Below are 12,413 nucleotides of genomic sequence, written 5' to 3'. Positions count from 1 at the left end.
AGGGGGGAGGGGGGAGGGATTGCATTGGGAATTATACATGATATAAATGATGAATTGATGGGTGCTGACGAGTTGATGGGTGCAGCACACCAACATGGCACAAGTATACATATGTAACAAACCTGCACGTTATGCACATGTACCCTTAGAACTTAAAGTATAATTAAAAAAAATTAAAAAATAAAAAAAAACTAAGAAGTAAAGGCTTAAAATTTTTAGGTTGTAGTTTCATTCAGTGTAGTGTTCTGCTTTATATCCAAGTATAAATAACTGAGAGCTCCTTCAAGTTATTATTATTTCCATGATGGTTTATTTTCCCCTATCTTTACAGGTAATTTTGGTCCTGCAATGTGCTAGCCAAGGTTACTCTCCAGAGCTGACCATTTGCAGAATGAGGCTGACACGCCATTGCACTTTGAATGTGAACCTTGACTGGGGGTGATCTATGAGAATCTGCTTCTGCAAAAGAATATATTTGTCATCCCTTTGATCTTTATCCTATCTGAATCCACACACTTCTCTATTGTTGCATGACTAATCCATATCTTGTCTCTATTAACTTCACTCTTGCCATAAGTGACTAAGAGAACTTAAGGCATAAATAATAAATACATCCAGTTGTGAAAATTAATATTAGTTAAAAAGCATGGGTACATTATAGAAAAAAATTGTATAACTATCTTAAGTACAAAGAAAATGAAGTATTTGTATTTTGTAATGAAACAGTGCGAAAGCTGTGTCATACAGTTTTCAGCAGCAGGGTGGGCCCCTGCCTTTCCTGTAACTGAGCACATTGTCTTTCTCACACCTGCAGGCATCCAGGGAAGTGACTGGATGGGCTGAGCTGAGCTGCACTGTTGGGCCACCCTGGGGAGATCTAGGTTATATAAGATGCATTTCAGAGGATAACAATAACTGCTAACAGCAATAAATGACAGCAGTTCAGCTTCTTCACTAACAACTGTCTTTGTAGAATTTCTCCCAAACAACCCACAATGAATAGACTTGAACCCCAGAGTTGATCTGGGAACAAATCTAACAGAAGTTGGGGAATCTCCCTGATCCATGTAAACCAAATGTTGTCCAACCTGCACATCAAACCAGCTTCCAGATAGGTTAAAGAAGTCACATCAGACCATCCAGTCACAACTGAACCACAGGGTAACTGCAGACACATAAGTGGGCTCAGCAGAGATCAGTACAGCCAGCCCAGAGTGGAAGAACCACAGAGGTGATCCTCAGAATTATAAGCAGCTGTACAGTCAGCCCTCTATCCATGCGACCTGTACCCATGGATTCAACTAATCCTGGATCAAAAATATTTAGAAAACAAATCCACAAAATTCCAAAAAGCAAAACTTGACTTTTCCATGTGCTGAGTACCACTTGGATGAATCCGCATGAGGTAAGTCATATGTAGACATCGTATTAGGTATTATAAGCAGGCTAGAGATGATGTGAAGGGTGCAGGAGGAAATGTGTAGGTTCTACACAAATACTGTACATTTACATAAATGTTTTGAGTCTCCATAAATTGGAATATCTGCAGGTTGTCCTGGAAACTATTTCCCATGGATACTGAGGGAGGACTGTACATGCTCATTTTATGGCATTTTGTTTGGAGCTAGTTTGTTTTCCAAGAAGAGTTAAATAATAAAACCTCTTTTTGTGAACAGGAGGCAATAGAGTTAAGTGATAGAGTAGTCTCATTTATTGCAAATTTGTGATTGCAAAGTCTATTTGCTTGTTTCTTAAAAAGATAAGAATACTCATACCTGATTATCATGGACTTTGGATGTCTTCCTTATCTCCCTGGCAAATGCAAAATGCAGCTGAGACAACAATTTCTTCCCTCTGTTTTCTCTCCTTCTTTCTGACTATGAAGAGCAGCACACTGCTGTTCAACCTTCTCCTCACTCAGAATAATTCATGTTTTACATTCAGTGGGTTGTTGTCAATGAGTATAGGTCACAAGTGTTGATTATGTCTTGGAGAGTTTCTTGCTCATTCACTTTTCATTCATTTTTCACTCAATAAAAGTTTCTTGCTCTTTAACTTTTCATTCATTCATTCATTCATTCTTCATTCAATAAAGTGTTAATTGAGCAACTATGCTGGACCAGGAATATATCTAGGCTGCACCTCAGAGAAAGTCAGTGTCTGACTCTCATTTCCCTATAACTTTTCTGGTGAAAAAAAAGCCAGATTTAATTAAACACAAATCAACAAAAACATTCTAGAAAATGTTAAGGGTCATAAAGGAAAATAGTGGCAAGGGGAGAGGAAGTGGTTAATGAGGAAATGTAGTCAGTTAGTTGGGGAGGCAGAGGCTACTTTTTCTGAGGAGGTAACTGACCTGGATGAGGAGAACAACTGACCTGAAGAGAAGTTTCTGAAGGGCATCGAGGTTCACGACGATCACAGCTCTTAGAAGGAACACAGTATGAACACGTGAAGAACAGAGAAAGGCACTATGAGGAGAGTGACTTAACCAAGGGAAAAAAGAGAAAGTCTGTGAGGGGGCAGGTCAGAGCCATTTTCTCTCAGTGTCTTAAAGATCACCACATATGACTAGTGTGAAATTAAGAAGGCCTTCATTTTTTATTTGGGGAGCAAATGCTTTCTAAGTATAGGAGGACTTTCTGGGAATATTTTTGAAGCAATGTACCCCCATGGTCATATTTATTTTTTAGCAGAGTAATGAATCTAGTCGGACTGTGAGAAGCAGAAGAGATACTTACCTGGGCAAAGTGAATCCTGGCATAAACTAGTCTTGGGGCAGTGAAGAGTATTGGAGACATAAGCAGATGACACCATATTTTTAAATCAATGTCAATTACACTCCTTGGTGTGAGAAGAGTCATATTAGGAGTGGCCTGGCAGCTTTGGCCTTAATCTATTAGATAGATTCTGACTTACTGATGTTAAATGTATTAGCAGTCAAGAAAATTGAGATAAAATGAAAGCAGTTTGTTATTTTTGCTCAATTTTAGATTGAGATGACAGTGAACATGCAGATTAAGTGGCCAGGTTTGCAAGTGAGTGGAGTTTGAGCTCAGAGGAAAGAAAATAAACACAGGTATTCAGCAGTGCTTACAGGGTAACTTATGGTATTAAAACCACATGTATGCATACGCATCTGCACATATTTATGCATGTGTATGCACGTAGATAAATATATGCATATGAGCATTTTTCAAAAAATAAAAGGCATGAAATCAGTAACCTCAGCTTCCACCTTATGAAGCTACATAAAGAGGAGCAATTTAAATCTGAAGTAGAACATGAGCAAATAAATAATAAATATTAGAGTAGAAATCAATAAAACTGCAAACAGAAAAAGTGACACTGAACACCAGGCAAACCAAAGCCTGGTTCTTTGGAAAGAACAATCTTGTATAGTTCCCATGTATTTGAAAATTTGGGGGTTACATTTTCAATATGGATTTCTAGTTTGATCCCTCTGTGGTCAGAGAATATATTCACTATTTTAATTATTGCAGATGTGTTGAGAGGTTACATGGGCAGAATATGTCCCATCTTGGTATATGTCCTGTGGGCACTTGGAAGAAAAAAATGTGAACTTCTATTGTTATGGGTTGGAGTGTTCTATCAATGTCAGTTAGATCCGGTGGTTGATGATATTGTTGAGTGCTTCTCTCTCTTTGCTGATTTTCTGTTGAGTTGTCCTATCGAACATTAACAAGGGGTTTTGAAGTCTTCACGTGTAATAGTTTTGTTAGTTTCTACCACATGCACTATATTGCTCTGTTGCTTAGTGTCTACGCACTTAGAACTGCTCTTCTTTCCAAAATGACTTTCTTCATTATGTAATGTACCTTTCTGTCCCTGGTAACATTCTTTTGCTCTGTGGTCTACTTTATCTGATATTAGTATTTGCTAGTGATTCTTTTGAGTAATGTTTGCATAGTATACTATTTTCCTTCCTATTATATTCAATCTACTTATACTGTATATTTGATGGGAGTGTCTTATAGACAACATACAGTTGGGACATTTCTTTTTGACTAATCAATTGCTGTCTTTTTTAAAATTTCATAATTTACATATTTAATATATTGATATTGATATATTAAAATTTAAGTCTGCACTCTACTTTTTTGTTTTATCTTTTTTTGCTTCTCCGTTTCCTTTTTGCAGTCTTTCTTTGGGTTACTTGAACATTTTTGCAATTTCATTTTAATTTTGTCTAATTTTGGGGTATCTCTTTTTATAGTGATTTTCAAATTGGTTGTAGTGGTATTTCCTTTATATGCATAGCTTCTCACAGTGTTGGTGTCGATATATTACCATTTAAAATAAATATAGGATTTTACCTTTTTTATGTCACTTTTCCTCCCCCACTGTAAATAGATTGTTTTTTAAAAGTAATTTCTCTGCATATATTAGGAACATAACAGTGTTACAACTTTGATACAACTATCACACATGATAAGCAATGCATTATGTCCATCTATCTTCTCATTTTTGTAGCCTTTTGTCCAGAACGGTATTTAATATCCCCTCTTTATCTTTAGTTTTACCTTCCTAGGGCTCATTTTGGCTATGTTTAAAGTGGATCCACTAGCAGGAAATACTCTTAGTTTTTCTACAACTGAGGACTTCTCAATTTGTCCTTCATTTCTAAATAATACTTTTACTGGATATAGAATTTTAGGGTAGCAGATCTTTTCTTTAAATACTAGAAAATATGACATAATTGACACCAGATAACAAGGTGGAAATATTTCCAAGAACAGAGGACAACCATTCTCTCAGTGAGGTGAAAGACATCTCTTCCCCTTGCGTTAGTTTCCAATGCTGCTGTTTAAATCGCCACAGTCTTGTTGGCTTCACACAACATAAATGTATTACCCTGTAGTTCTGGAGGTCAGAAGTCTCACAGAGCTAATGTTAAGGTGTCATTAGGGCTGTAATCTGTCACACGCATCTGTGTGAAGAGACCACCAAAAAGGCTTTGTGTGAGCAATATACCTCTTTAATCACCTGGGTGCAGGTGGACTGAGTCCAAAAAAAGGAGTCAGCAAAGGGGGATAGGGGTGGGGCAGTTTTATAGGATATGGGTAGTTAGTGGAAAACTACAGTTACAAGTCATTGTTCCCTTGCGGGCAGGTTCAGGGGTCACAAGATGCTCGGTGGGGGAGCTCCTGAGATTCATTGCCCAGGAGAAGGAATGTCGCAAGGTTAATTGATCAGTTAGGGAGGGGCAGGAACAAATCACAATGGTGGACTATCATCAGTTAAGGCAGGAACTGATTATTTTCACTTCTTTTGTGGTTCTTCAGTTGTTTCAGGTCATCTGGATGTATGAATGCAGGTCACAGGGGATATGATGGCTTAGCTTGGCTCAGAGGCCTGACATTCCTGTCTTCTTATATTAACATGAAAAACAAAACAAAATAGTGGTGAAGTGTTGGGGCAGCAAACATTTTTGGGTTGGTATGGAGAGATAATGGGTGTTGTTTCTCAGGGATGCTTAGATCGGGATTAGGGGCAGCGTGGGAACTAGAGTGGGAGATATTAAACTTAAGAAAGATTTGCGGTAATGGGTGATATTGTGGGGTTGTTAGAAGGAGCATTTGTCATATAGAATGACTGGTGATGGCCTGGATGTGGTTTTGTATGAATTGAGAAATTCATACAATTGTGCAACTGTTTGAGTGTGCCCTGCCAGCAAAGATCATCTATCCACTCTAAGAGGGAGGCAAGAGTGGTGGTTTGGCGATAGGACCAGGAGATATCAGCTGTGATGGTTTGGAGAAACAGTTAAACTAGCAGTATAAACAAGAGCAGGACATTTATGAGTAGTTGATAATGGTTAATAGGAGTATGACTAGACAGAAGATAATAGGGATGACAAGTTTTTGGGGCACATTTCAAGTAGTGGGGATGACTGTGTATAGCCCTGTTGCAAAAAGTAGGGAGCAGACAGTTAAGTGTGAAAGGTGTAAGGAGGATATTAATGCTTGAAGGTTATGAGAACTGTAGAGGGTAAGTGGAGCATAGCTTGTGATTTTGAGGGCTTCCAGAAGTATTATAGCAGCAGCTGCCGCCACACACAAATATGAGAGCCACGCCAGAATTGTGAGGTCAAGTTGTTTTGATAGAAAGGCAACAGGCTGTGGGCCTGGCTCCTGTGTGAGGACTCCAGCAGCACAGCCTTGTATTTCAGCTGTGTGTAAGGAAAAAGGAAGGGACGAGTCGGGGAGGGCTAGTGTGGGAGCGGTCTCCAGGGACTTTTTGAGAGAGCAAAAAGAAGAATGAGGAAAAGACTTAGGGTCTATGGGATCAATTAAGTTACCTTTTGTGAGCTTGTAAAGTGGTTTGGTTAGGATAGCAAAGCCTGGTATCCAGAGTCGAAAATATCCAACAATGCCTAAGAAGGAAAGGAGTTGTTGTTTGGTGGTAGGGATTGGGGTCTGGGAGATTAACTGAACATGGTCTGCAGGAAGGGCACATGTACACTGATGGAGGATTATACCGAGATAGGTAACACTAGGGGAAGAAATTTGTGCCTTGGAGGGGGATACTCGGTACCCCTTTGAATGGAGATGTTGAAGAAGCAGGATAGTGTCCCGCTGGGAAGAACAAGATCGTGAAAATGTTAAATAAGGTGAGAGACAGACAGGTTGAAAGAAAGCAGATCATGAGAAAGGGCCTCGCCAAAGTAGTGTGGGCTGTCTCTGAAGCCTTGGGGCAGAACAGTCCAGGTGAGTTGTTGGGATTGGTGGGTGTCAGGGTCAGTCCAAGTAAAGGCAAAAAGAGGCTGAGAGGAGGGATGCAAGGGAATAGTAAAGAAGGTGTCTTTGAGGTCAATAACAGAATAGTGAGTTGTGGAAGTGGGTATTGAAGATAGGAGGGTGTACATGTTTGGCACTATAGGGTGGATGGGAAAGAAGATTTGATTAATAAGGCAAATATCCTGAACCAACCTGTAAGATTTGTCCGCTTCCTGGATGGGTAGGATAGGGGAGTTGTAAGGAGAATTTGTAGGCTTTAAGAGTCCATGTTGTAACAGGTGGGTGATAACAGGCCCTAGCGGTAACAGTGATTAGGTTTTAACGGGATGGTAAGGGATGCATGATAGGTCGCCAAGGAGGGAGTAGAGGTATCCCATACTTGTGGATTAAGGCAGGGAAACATAAGGGGAGGATGTGAAGAAAGCTTTGAACTGAGGAAAAGGGTGGCAATGAGGTGTGCCTATAGCCCAGAAATAGTCAGGGAAGTGGATAGTTTTATTAACACATCTTGACCTAATAAGGAAACTGGGCAGGTGAGGATAACTAAAATGGAGTGCATAAAAGAATGTGATCCAAATTCACAGCAGAGTTGGGGAGTTTTAAGAGGTTTAGAAGCCTGGTCATCAATACCCACAACAGTTATGGGGGCTAGGGAAAGAGGTCCTTGAAAAGAAGGTAATGTGGAGTGGGTATCCTCCACATTGATTAAGAAGGGGACTTACCCTCCACTGTAAGAGTTACTCAAAGTGTCTGTGATGGCCCAGGAGGCTTCCAAGGTGATTGGGCAGTGTCAGTCTTCAGACACTAAGCTGAGAAGATCTGGGAAGGAGTCAGTCAGATAGTCTTGGGCCAGAGTTCCAGGGGCTCTGGGAGTGGCTGCTGAGTGAGTCGGACAGTCCAGTTTCCAGTGGGGTCCTGCACAGATGGGACATGGCTTAGGAGGAATCCGAGACTGTGGGCATTCCTTGGCCCATTGGCCAGATTTCCATCACTTGAAGTAAGATCCTGGGGGAGGAGGTCTTGGAGGAATGCCGGGATGCTGCGGTTTAGGCATTTTGAAGTTCTTATGTGCTGGAGATGTGGGTGGGATTTCTTTCACAGTGGAGGCAAGTAATTGCAATTCACAAATACGTTGCTGCTTGGCTGCCTCTTCTCTATTATTGTACACCTTGAAGACGTGGTTAATTAAGCCCCATTGTGGCGTTTGAGGGCCAGAATCTAATTTTTGGCGGTTTTTCTAATGTCAGGAGCAGATGGGGTAATAAAATGCATATTGAGAATAAGACAGCCTTCTGGCCCCTCTGGGTCTAGGGCAGTAAAGTGTCTGATGGTTGTTGCTATATGGGCCATGAACTGGGCTGGGTTTCTATATTTGATTAAGAAGAGCCTAAATATTAACTGATTTGGAAGAGGTCAGATAAGGAGAAAGGAGCATTAACCTTGACTATGACTTCAGCTCCAGCCACCTCTCTAAGGAAATTGTGGGGAGAAGAGGCTGAGGAAGAATTGGGACCTGGCTTGGCCTGGCAAGAAGCAGCCTGGGGGGGAGGGGAGAGGTCAGATGGGTCCGTAGAAAAGGAGGATTCAAAGGACTCAGAGGTTGGGTTGGAGGCTGAAGGAACAGACAGGAGAGAAAGAAGAAAAATTTGGGACAAGTCACATTGGGAGCAGAGACTAGGGAGGGGCCGATGTGTAGTAAAGAATGCCTGGATGTGAGGCACCTCAGACCATTTGCCCGTTTTTCAACAAAAATCATCCAGGTCTTATAATACGGAGAAATGAAAAGTGCCATTTTCTGGCCATTTGGAACCATTGTTGAGTTTGTATTGGGGCCTAGCAGTATTGCAGAAGAAAATAAGGCATTTAGGTTTTAGGTCAGGCAGGAGTTGAAGAGGTTTTAAGTTCTTGAGAACACAGGCTAAGGGAGGAGCGTGGAAGGTTGCCCATAGTGAAGGAGATAAGTTTAAAGAGAAAGGGAGAGACATGGGAAAGCGGGGGTAAGCAGCCCTGGGCTGTAATGTGGGTAAGCAGCCAAAGCAGGCATCCCCACAACTGACTTGCCACCAAGTGGGAATGTGGGTGAATGACCAAGGCAGGCATCCCTGCAGTGATCAGACACCCATGGAATGTGAGTGAATGATCAGGGCAGGCGTCCCTGCGATGATCAGATACCAAGGGAAAACTGCCTTCCTGAGTCCATGACCAGTGCCGGAGTTTTGGGTCCATGGACTAAATGTGTCTCCTTTGTCTCTACCAGAGAGGAAAAAGAAATGGAATTGGAAGGACAGGGAGATTGAAGGGTAGCAAGAGAGGCTGGAGAAGAGAGTGAAAAGACTGATTACCCGATTTGAAATTGGTGAGATGTTCCTTGGGCTGGTTCCTACCCGAGGATGTATGTGGGTCTCCTCATGGAGTGAGGGCAAGGACAGGGGGCCGGTTTCCCGAAGGAGTCCCCCTGTCCCAGGTTTTGGCACCAAATGTTATGCATGTCCGTGTGAAGAGACGATCAAATAGGCTTTGTGTGAGCGATAAAGCTTTTTAATCACCTGGGTGCAGGCAGACTGAGTTCGAAAAAGGAGTCAGCAAAGGGAGATAGGGGTGGGGCAGTTTTATAGGACTTGGGTAGGTAGTGGAAAATTACAGTTAAAGGGGGTTGTTCTCTTGTGGGTAGGGGATTGTTCTCTTGTGGGTAGGGGTCACAAGGTGCTCAGTGGGGGAGCTTCTGAGATTCATTGTCCAGGAGAAAGAATGTCACAAGGTCAATTGATCAGTTAGGGTGGGGCAGGAATAAATCACAATGGTGGAATATCATCAGTTAAGGCAGGAACTGCCTATTTTCACTTCTTTTGTAGTTCTTCAGTTGCTTCAGGCCATCTGGATGTATATGTGCACGTCACAGGGATATGATGGCTTAGCTTGGGCTCAGAGGCTGACATAATTTTTCTGGAAGCTCCAGAGGAGAGAACTGGATCCTCTGCTTCTTATCTTCCAGGCGCTCCCACATTTCTGGTTCCATGGCTCCTTCCTTCCTCAAACCACATCCCTCCCCAGTGTCCCAGCTCCTCTCTGACTGCAAGCCTCCTCTACATTTAAAGAGCTTTGTGACGATATTGATTTAATTTCAATAACCAGGTTGCTTATTGTCAAATTCTGGGAACACAAGGGTTCTTGGTCTCATGCCGGTTTGGATAAAATGACATCGACATACGTGGAGTGGTTTTAAGGAGAGAAAAGTTTAATATACAAGAATGAAGGAAGATGAAAACAGCTCCCCTGTACAGAGAAAGAGGGACAGGGAATTGTAACAAAGAGAAAACTCCTTGTGCAGCAGAAAAGTAGCTGCTTATATGAGGAGGCTGGAGAAGGTGGTGTCTGATTTGCATAGGGCTCAAGGGACAGGTTTGACCAGGCACGTCATTCACATAACCTGTGGAAAACACTGGCCCTCCCACCGTAGCCTTTTAATATGCAAATGCAGGTCGCCATAATGTTCTACACACAGGGGGATATATTGGGGCAGTCATGTTGCCGGGAACATGTGGAGACAAGGAAGAAGACAGTGGGAATCACCATGTTTGGGTGAATCCAGTTTCTAATGGTTGGCATTTGCATAGGAAACTTTCCCGGCCTGGCTCCAAGAGCCAGGGCTTTCCAGCTAGACAAGAAGCATTTCTAGAGCTGCTTTAAAACAACAAAACCTTCCCAAGGACCCCTTTTCCTCTCTATCTGCCTAAAATAATTTCTTCATAACTCCTATAACATTTAGGTTCCAGAGACAAGGACATGGACATCTTTTGGGTGGAGACATTATTCATTCCACCAACAATAAACATCTTCCCCAGAATTGTCCTTTTCTAAAGTAAAATTTTAAAAAATCATGAAGTATTTTTATGAATCAAGAGAACTGGACAAAATCTTAGACTCAGGTTCCTCTAACTTGTGAGTTTTATCTGCTGGGGTTTGCTCACTCCGCTGTCTCTAATGTAGATTTATTGATATGTAGATAGTTTTAGAGGATTTTTAAATTTTGTGACCCAATGTAAACAAAACACTATCTGAGACAGGTCTCAATCAATTTACAGGGTTATTTTGCCAAATATATGGCTTATGGCCTGTGACACAGCCTTAGGAGGTCCTGCAAACATGTGCCCAAAGTGATTGGATTACACATTGGTTTTATGCACTTTAGGGTGACACAGAAATTACTGGCAAAGACATAAATCAATACACATCAGATATACATTAGTTTGTCTTGGAAAGGTGGGATATCATGAAGCAGGGGCTTCCAGGTCATAGGTGGAGTCAAAGCTTTCCTGACTGGCTACTGGTTGAAAGAGTTAAACTCTGCCTAAAGAGTTGAATTCACCATAAAAAATGCTTGAGTTTAGAAAACGGGGATTTTTGTCATATAGATGAATCCTATGGGTAGCAAATGAAGTAGATGGTGAATGTTGCTTATCAGACCTTTAAAAAAATGTCAGACTCTTTGGAAAAGACTTAGTAAGGGGAGGAGATTCTCTATAGAATGCAAATTTCCCCCACAACAGGCAGCTTAGCAGGACCACTACCCAATAGGTCAAAGAAATATTTTTAGGGTAAAATATTTAGAATTTCTTCAGGGCCTATTATCTGTCACATTGGAGTATGATATCTTATTGCTACAAAGTATCTGTTTTGTCAGTGGAAAGATCTCTGTTGTAATGATAATGCTGGTCAGTTGTGTCTGAACTCTAACATGAGGAGAGCATAATGAGGCACATTTAAACCCACCTGGCAGTCATGGCCTAACCTAGTTTTTCAAATTTCTTTGAAGTTGTCTCTGCCAAAAGAGGAGTCCATTCAGCTGGTTGGTGGTCTACAACTTAATTTTTGGTTTTAACACACAGAAAAACAAAATCACTGCACAGATTCAATCTGAAATAGATTGGTAAAGAAAAATTAAGTGTTTCCTAAATATTCCTACATTTCCAAGAAAAAGAAATTATTAGAATTCAGATGAGAAATACCCCTCATACAAAAGATTAATGATTTTTGTTTTTTAACTATCTGAGTTTGGGTCCACCAGCAGTGAGGATTCCTGTTTAGGCAACAAATTTGCACTGGGAAGACAGGAGGAAAGTGAGGAAGGGAACAGAAGATGACTGGTAAAAGACACAACAACCTACCTGACTCAGGATAACTGAAGATCAACCACATGTGAAAACATAGACTAAATTCCTCTGAGCTGTTCCATCTGAGAGATGATGAAGCTGGGGTATGTGTACACCTTATCCTGTCCTCACTGATTGTGAGCTGTCTCTCTTGTTCTCTTTCAAGCTGCTATAACAGATTCCTTGTCACTGTATAATTCATAAGGAACAGAAATTTATTTTCTCACACTTCTGGAGAATGGGAAATTTAAGATCAAGGCATGGGCAGGTTAAATTCTGCTTTCTCTGCTTTCAAGATGATGCCTGGAGTTTCGGGTCCTTCAAAGGAAGGAAGGCTATATCTTAACATGACAAACGAGCAGAAGAGAGAAAGAAAGAGAGAGAGAGAGAGAGAGAGAGAGAGAGAGAGAGAAAGAGAGAGGGATCCCAGCCCTACAATCCCTGTTTGTAGTGACATTAATGTATTCCACTAGAGGGCTCCACCCTGATGACCTAAACACAT

Source organism: Rhinopithecus roxellana, chromosome 17 (assembly GCF_007565055.1).
Source record: "Rhinopithecus roxellana isolate Shanxi Qingling chromosome 17, ASM756505v1, whole genome shotgun sequence".
In the NCBI taxonomy this organism is placed as follows: Eukaryota; Metazoa; Chordata; class Mammalia; order Primates; family Cercopithecidae; genus Rhinopithecus; species Rhinopithecus roxellana.
This window is presented reverse-complemented; position numbering follows the sequence as displayed.